Genomic DNA, 7,811 nt, shown 5'->3' with positions numbered 1-7,811 from the left:
TGCAAATACACCTGTACTCACTGAATACAATAATTCATATTGTCACAGCACCATCTACACAAATTAAACTACAAGTGTGTCCCTAACCCTGTTGTTCACATTTAAAGAATCAAATCTAAGACTGGAGCTTCAGAGCACATGCAAATGGGGTCCTCTCTATGGTGATAAAAACAGCCCATCCCAGACTCTGCAGCTGGGAGAGGATACCCAGCACCAGAAGTCTCAGGTGTTCCCATTCTCTGATCAGGACAGAACAGACACCTCGCCATGGAGTTTGTGTTTGGCTGGGTGTTCCTGGTTGCTCTTTTAAAAGGTAATTCATGGTAAACGAGAGACACTGAGGATGTAAGTGTATATGAGTGAGACCAGTAGATGTGTGACAGTTTCCTGACCAAGATGTCTTGTGTCTGCAGGTGTCCAGTGGGACGTGCAGGTGGTGGAGTCTGGAGGAGACCCGGTGCAGCCTGGGGGATCCCTGAGACTCACCGGTGTAGCCTCTGGATTCACCTTCAGTTGATATGGAATGAGCTGGGTTCGCCAGGCTCCAGGAAAGGGGCTGCAGTGGCTCGCATATATTTATGATGATGGAAGTAGCACATACTACGCAGACTCTATGAAGGGCCGTTTCCCCTTCTCCAGAGACAACTCCAAGAACACGCTGTATCTGCAGATGAACAACCTGCGGGCCGAGGACAAGGCCACATATTACTGTGCAAGAGACAGGGTGAGGGGACCCCTTGGGAGCCCACAAGCAAACCTACCTGCAGGAGGGGATCAGCACCACCAGGGGGCGCACACTATGCACAATTCTGCTTTGTGTTGCCAGGAGCAGGTGAAGATGGAGGTTACAGGCAGGTTTCATCTCAGGGTCTGGGGCTTCCTGTCCACACAGCAGTTTCTCCAGGGAGCCTCTCTGGATACAGGATTCTGTGTTTACCTATTACCTGTGTGACTTATCATTGTTTTCATAGGAAAACTACCCTAACATGCAGAAAGACACAGTTGTTTGCATTGCTTACTCGTGTCCCTCAACAGGAGTGAATTACAGATTTCCTGAGGCACAATAGCTGAACATTTACATGAGTCCCAGATGCACTCCCTGTTCAGCCAGGACCACAAGCTCCCACAGCTCCCCATTATCTTCACCCAGCCCTTGTCCCAATCAAACAAAGTGACACTTCCTTCATGGCACTTTGCCTCTCAGGACTTAATGTGAGCTACAGCTTTATTCAATTCCTCTAAACAAGAGATAAATCATCTCCATGTGTTAGTCAGGATTCCCTCGAGCAACAGAACCCAAAGCACACTGGTTTCCATGACAAAATATGTTGAGAAGTCCCATGATCTACTGTCACAAGTTGGGGAGCCAGGAAAACCAGTGGTATAATTCTCGCCTGATTCTGAACTAGTGTCTAGTCTCAGAACCTGCAGAGCCAATGATGTAACTCTAAGAACAAGGGCAGGAGGAGACCAATGTTCCAGTTCAAACAAGCATATGGGAAGTAAAAATGAGGGAATTCTTCCTCCCTCTGCAACCGATTCTACTCAGAACTATGATGGAATGGGTGATGCCCAGGCAGAAAGAAACCACGGATGGAAATGCCAATCTCTTCTGGAAACTCATCACAGACATACACAGAAACAGTCGTGAATCTGGACACCCATGATGCAGTCAAGATGAAACATAAAGGTAATCATGACAAGTCAACGTGCTGTAAATGTTGAGTTCAAGAATTGAAGATTTAGAAGTCCATGCTATCACTGGGGGGACCCTAGTGGGCATAGCAGTGCTCCTGTGGAGAAGGAGCCCCAAGGCCCATAGGGACTGCTGCAATTTGAGAATCCCCTGGGTCATATCGGGTGAGACAGTTACCTTCTTGGAGTGCATTTGGGTGACAGGGCATTGCCTCTCATGGGGCAGGAGAGCTGACAGGCACCATTGCACTGCCCTGGTCATTAGCATAGGAGGCGCTGCTGAGAGCAGCTAACTGAATGCTCCCTTCTTGTTCTTCCTCACCATGAACTCCAAGCTCCTAGTGTTCATGCAACTGCCCCTCTGAGATAACCAGCTCCAACCACATCACAGCAAGACACTGTCCCAGAGGATCAGTGGGGTCCCTGTCACATTGAGTTCAACTATTTGGTGTATTCAAACCCAGCTAGAGCTGCTGAGATAAAACATAAGAGTCCTGAGCTGCCAGGTGTGCCGATGGATTGGACAAAGGCAGGGAGAAGGCTGGGTTCTGAGGGAAGCCTGGGACCCATGAGTACAGATTTTCTTTCTTTGTGAGGGCTTCCTGAACAGGGGTGGCTGGAAACTCCAACTGCAGGGACTAGAGAAGGAGCTGATGCCAATATTTCCTCCCACCAATTATCATGGACAGAATTCAGTGAGCAGCACAACACCCCCCAGTAGATACTGAGCCACTGACACCAAGACATACCCACCTTTCCTTCCTCAGGTGCTTCCTTACTAGGGAATGAGTGCCTAGAACCCAGACCACCATTGCACCCTTCCCTCCAAAAACCACCATATACCCCCACAGGCACCAAGTCTACTGACCAAATAGTGAGGCATAGCTTCACCTCTAGGGGAAATAGGAATTAGCCTCTTTTAATAAGGAGACCAAACTCACCTAGTTAAAACTCACAACACTATGGACAAAGTTGAAAAACTCTCCCCTGGAGTCCTGCAAGGAGAACTCTGCAGAGGACTGACCTGAGGGACACAGCAGGCAATACATGACAGCACAATGCACACAGCACATGCAAGAAATGCTTCCAGAATGTCAGGTCGTCAACAGTATGTAAACATTTCTCAAAAAGGACACTACTCTAGAAGCAGAAAACATAACAGGATTTTCCTAAAACACTTAAGAAAGCAGAGACATGGACATACAGAGTGATGGAGGAATTCATTCCAAAAGAAAAAACCATAAAAGGACATTTCCAGAGACATAATTAAAACACATATAAATAATAAGCCTCAAACAGAATTTAATACCTATCATAAGGAAACAGAACTTTTAAAAACTATCATAAGAATACTAGCTGCGCTTGAGAAAGTCTAGAAGGCATGAGGATACCCTGACTACAGATGGAAAAGACCTAAAACCAGGTCAGGCTGAAACCTTTAAAATGCTGTAACCGAGATGTGAACCTGAATGGATATAATGAACTCAAGGCAGAAAGAAGCAGATGAATGAGTAAGTGACATGGAAGCTAAAATTTTGTGAGAAATGAAGCAGGAAAGAAGAGGAAAATTAAAATATTGCATCACAAACGTATACTTAGGGAATCAGCAACTCCATAAAGTGTAATAAAATTATTTTCAAAGGAGTCCCAGAAGAAGAGAGGGAGAAAAAAGGAGAGAAGTTTTGTCTGAGTGCATTAAAGTGGAAAATTTCCACTAAATGGTGAAGGAAACAGACGTCCACATCTATGAGTCACAGAGAACTCCCATTAAAATAAAAAAAAAAAAAAACAGCAGGCCGACTCTGAGACATAACATAGTAAAATTCACAAAATACACAGATTAAAAAAACCCTATAAGCATGAAGACAGAAGAGTTTGCTAATGAATATGGGAAGATAAAAAAAGATTATGGCAGAAGTGTCCACAGAAACCTGCAGGAAAGAAGAAGGGAGTGGCATAATATCCTCAAATGTTCAATTGAAAATTAGGCTTTCAATGGGGGAGGAGACAAGATGGCAGAACAACGTGGAAGATTTTTGTGTGTCTCACGTCCATGAAATACATCCAGACCAACACTAAACCATCCTACACACCTAGAAAACTGATTGAGGATTAACACAACAATCTGCACAACCTGAACCACAGAATTCAACAAGTATGTGGTATGGAGAGGGGACCTTGGGGAGCAAGAAACTGAAGGAAGGGAGGTGCTTTTGCAGGCGGAGAGAGGACGGAGACTGGGGAGTGGGGGAGAAAACAGGAAAAGCACCCCTCCCCAAAAGCAGCTGGACAGAACATGGAAAATTGGAAACAGCCACAGAGACAAAACTAAAAAGGGAGAAAGGAGAAAGGAGAGTACGTAAATTCCACTAAGACTATAAACAAGGGGAGTGCAAAGGCTGCAACTCCACAGCTCGATACCTGGAGGTGCTCTGGTGGGAAGGGAGAATCCCAGGAACAGAGTGGGGTCCGGAATGTTCTCAGGCCACACAGGGAGAGGCAGTTGCACTGCTGATAGGATATTTGGAGGAGACTGCCAAAGCCATCTGGTCCCAGCAGACCCCGGAAAACAGCCACATTTGCTGGTGCTGCAACAAGGTTGTTTAGGGTGAAGCCTGGTGCCAGACATGTGTTGTGATTTTCCATAATCCATGAAATGCTGCTGCTACACTCTCTCACGAACTTTTTCTGGGGCGGGCTGGTACCTGGCCACAGTCTTCGGGCACCGACAACAACAGGGTCCAGCAAGCATTCCTAGGTGCAGCCGATATTCGGCTCATTCGGACATTGCTCATTCGGACATTGCTTGGTGAGACCCTCCCACAGACAGGCAGAAGGGCTCAAAGCCGCGGTCCTTTGGATGTAAGGGACCAGGGAAAACAGCCGTGTCTGTGACAAAATGGGAGAGAGGTGCGGCCTGGGACCTGGTCACGGAGAGTGAAGGAGCGGGGAGTGGACAAGGGCTGAAGACAGAGGATGGGTGCGCAATTGCTGATCCAGGAGAACAGACTGGGTACCTGGGTGGCGCCATTTTCACCTCTCCCAGCATTTGCATTGGCACCTACAAGCAAGGCAACAATCCACCCCAGGAGCCTAAAAGCGCCATCTAATGGAGAGCAGAGCCATTACACTGAGCCCCTCCCAACTAGGCCAACAGGGCTCTTCAGGAACACAAGTCTCACTGCTGTTTACTTTATGGACTATAAAGAGCTACATAGACTGACATCTAGGGGATAAGGACGTAATTTCAGTCCTATTTCAATCTGTTAGCCAGTTCATCTAGTCAATTTTCTTTCTTTTTTTTCTTTTTCTCTTTTACACTTCTTTCCTTTTTCTTGAATGCAGAAACAAAAAAATTATTTTTATTATCAATTGTTATTAAAAATATTTTTCTTAATTTTTATTACCATAATTTTTACATTTCTGTAATTTTATTTCAAATTCTATTTTACGTTCATCATTTTATTTTACTATACCTCACTGTATTCCTGTTTTCAAATTTCCAGTTTCCTTTTTACTTTTTCTTTCTTTTTCTTTTTTTCTCTTCTTCGTTTCTGTAGTTTTTCTGGAATGCAGAATGAGAAAAACTTCATTTTACTTTCAATTTCTATTAAAATATTTTCCTTAATTTTTTTACTATATTGATTGCTTTTATGTAAATTTTTTCAAATTCTATTTTACTTCCATCATTTTATTTTAGTCTACTATGGTGTATTCACTTTTTGAATTTTCAAATGATTTCCTTTTTTTTCCTTTTTGTATCTTCTTTCTCTTTTTTGTTTCCTCTCTATTTTCTAGAATACAGAAAAAGAAAAAAATCACATTTATTTTTGTTTTTTATTAAAAATATTTTTCTTTATTTTTTCCACTATATTCTTTACTTTCCTGTATATTTTTTCAAACTCTATTTTACTCCCATCATCTCATTTTAGTCTACTACAGTGTATTCATTTTTTCAAATTCTCAAATTATCTCCTTTTTTTCTCCCCCTCCCATTTTTTTCTCTAATCTGTCAAACCACTTTCAACACCCAGAACAAAACACACCTAGGATCTAGCTTATTCCATTCAATTTGTGTGTGTGTGTTTAATTTTTAATTTTAATATTTCTGTAATTTTATCTTTTAATTTCAAATTTGTGACCTTATTAATTCCTTTTCTCCCTTCAAAATGATAAAATGAAGGAATTCACCCCAAAAGAAAGACCACGAAGAAATGACAGCCAGGGATTTAACCAACACAGATACAAGCAAGATTTCTGAACCCGAATTTAGAATCACAATAATAAGAATACTAGCTGCAGTCAAAAATAGATTAGAATCCCTTTCTGCAGAGATAAAAGAAGTAAAAAATAGCCAGAATGAAATTTAAAATGCTATAACTGAGCTGCAATCACAGACGGATGCAGCGGTGGCATGGATGGATGAGGCAGAACAGAGCATCATCGCTATAGAGGACAACCTTATAGAGAATAATGAAGCAGAAAAAAAGAGGGAGATTAAGGCAAAAGAGCAAGATTTAAGAATTACAGAAATCAGTGACTCATTAAAAAGGAAAAACATGAGAATCATAGGGTCCCAGAGTAGAAGAGAGAAATAGGGGTGGAAGGGTTATGTGAGCAACTCAGAGCAGAAATCTTTCCTAACCTGGCCAAAGACACAGACATCAAAATCCAGGAAGCATGGAGGACTCCCATTAGATTCAACCAAAACCGACCATCAACAAGGCACATCATAGTCAAATTAACAAAGTACTCGGGCAAGGAGAGAATCATAAAACCAACAGGGACACAAAGTCCATGACTTACAAGGGAAGACAGATCAGGTTTAGCAGACCTATCCACAGAAAGTTGGCAGGCCACAAAGGAGTGGCGGGATGTATTCAGTGTGCTAAATCAGAAAAATATGCAGCCAAGAATTCTGTATCCAGAAAGGATGTCATTCAAAATAGAAGGCGAGATAAAAAGATTCCCATACAAACAAAAATTAAACGAGTTTGTGACCACTAAACCAGCCCTGCGAGAAATTTTAAGGGGGAATCTCTGAGGGGAGAAAAGATGAAAATATATCTGTATAAATAAATAAATACCAAAATCAACAAAGATTAGAAAGACCAAAGAACACCACCATAAACTCCAACTCTACAAGCATCATAATAGCAATAAACTCATATCTTTCAGTACTCACTCTAAATGTCAATTGACTCAATGCCCCAATCAAAAGACATAGGGTAACAGAATGGAGAAGAAAACAAGATCCATCTATATGCTTTATACAAGAGACCCACTTTAGACCTAAAGACGCCTAAGATTGAAAACAAGGGGATGGAGAACCATCTATCATGCTAATGTTCAACAAAAGAAAGCCGGAGTAGCCATATTGATATCAGACATTCTAGACTTTAAAATGAAGCCGGCATCAAGGGATGCAGAATGGCATTACATCATTCAATCAAAGGGTCTATCCACCAAGAAGACCACACAATTGTAAACATTTATGCACCAATTGCGAGAGCACCCAAATATAGAAATCAATTAATCACAAACATAAAGAAACTCATCTATAAGAATACCATAATAGTAGGAGACTTCAACATTCCATTCACAACAATGAACAGATCACCTGATCAAAAAATCAACAAGAAAACAATGGCTTTGAATGACACACTGGACCAGAAGGACTTAACAAATATATTCACAACATTTCATCCTAAAGCAACAGAATATGCACTCTTCTCCAGTGCACATGGAACTTTCTCCAGAATAGACCATATACTGGGACACAAATCAACCCTAAGTAAGTACAAAAAGATCGAGATCATACCATGCATATTTTCAGACCACAATGCCATGAACTCAAAATCAACCACAAGAAAAAATTTGGAAAGGTAACAAATAATTAGAGACTGAAGAACCTATGAAAGAATGAATGGGCTAACCAAGCAGTTAAAGAAGAAATTAAAAAGTGTATGGAAGTCAATGAAAATGATAACACCACAACGCAAACCTCTAGGATGCAGCAAAGGCGGTCATAAGAGGAAAATATATAGCAATCCAGGCCTTCCTAAAGAAAGAAGAAAGATCTCAGATACACAACCTAACCTTATGACTGAAGAGCT

The 7,811-nt window shown here is 41.8% G+C and overlaps 1 pseudogene; it reads left to right on the top strand.

Moving 5' to 3' along the window:
* Nucleotides 1-267: 267 nt before the first annotated feature.
* Nucleotides 268-952, top strand: LOC123386267 (annotated as a pseudogene).
* The last annotated feature ends 6,859 nt before the right edge of the window (nucleotides 953-7,811 follow it).

Source organism: Felis catus, chromosome B3 (genome assembly GCF_018350175.1).
Source record: "Felis catus isolate Fca126 chromosome B3, F.catus_Fca126_mat1.0, whole genome shotgun sequence".
Classification (NCBI taxonomy): domain Eukaryota; kingdom Metazoa; phylum Chordata; class Mammalia; order Carnivora; family Felidae; genus Felis; species Felis catus.
Note: the sequence above shows the minus strand (reverse complement) of the source record. Positions and strands in the feature narration are given on the sequence as shown.